This window comes from Penaeus monodon, chromosome 19 (genome assembly GCF_015228065.2).
Source record: "Penaeus monodon isolate SGIC_2016 chromosome 19, NSTDA_Pmon_1, whole genome shotgun sequence".
In the NCBI taxonomy this organism is placed as follows: domain Eukaryota; kingdom Metazoa; phylum Arthropoda; class Malacostraca; order Decapoda; family Penaeidae; genus Penaeus; species Penaeus monodon.
Genome location: NC_051404.1, coordinates 30,263,031 through 30,263,300, shown reverse-complemented (window position 1 = coordinate 30,263,300; position 270 = coordinate 30,263,031). Strand labels below are relative to the sequence as shown.

General features: G+C 53.3%; 1 protein-coding gene across 5 annotated transcripts in view; it reads right to left on the bottom strand.

Moving 5' to 3' along the window:
* LOC119585161 (uncharacterized protein CG43867-like) overlaps window positions 1–270 on the bottom strand; it is a 37,878-nt gene that overhangs the window by 33,984 nt on the left and 3,624 nt on the right. The window lies entirely within an intron of this gene.

Genomic DNA, 270 nt, shown 5'->3' with positions numbered 1-270 from the left:
ATGGGGAAGGGGGGGGGTTTAAAATATAACTGAAAACTCCTTTTCCGTGACGCTGACCTCGTCCGCATGAAGTACCCACTCAGCCCCCTCTACCCGCATCCGCACGGCCCCACACCCTCTCCGCCGCAGCCTGCCTGCCGTAGTCAACAGCAGGTGGCTTTATACGCTGGTAATTACTGCCGAACCTTGCTTCATAATTACGGATTCTAACGATCCTTTAATTCCTAATTATCCTCACCAACCGAGTGGGTTAAGCAACGTGTTCCCGCG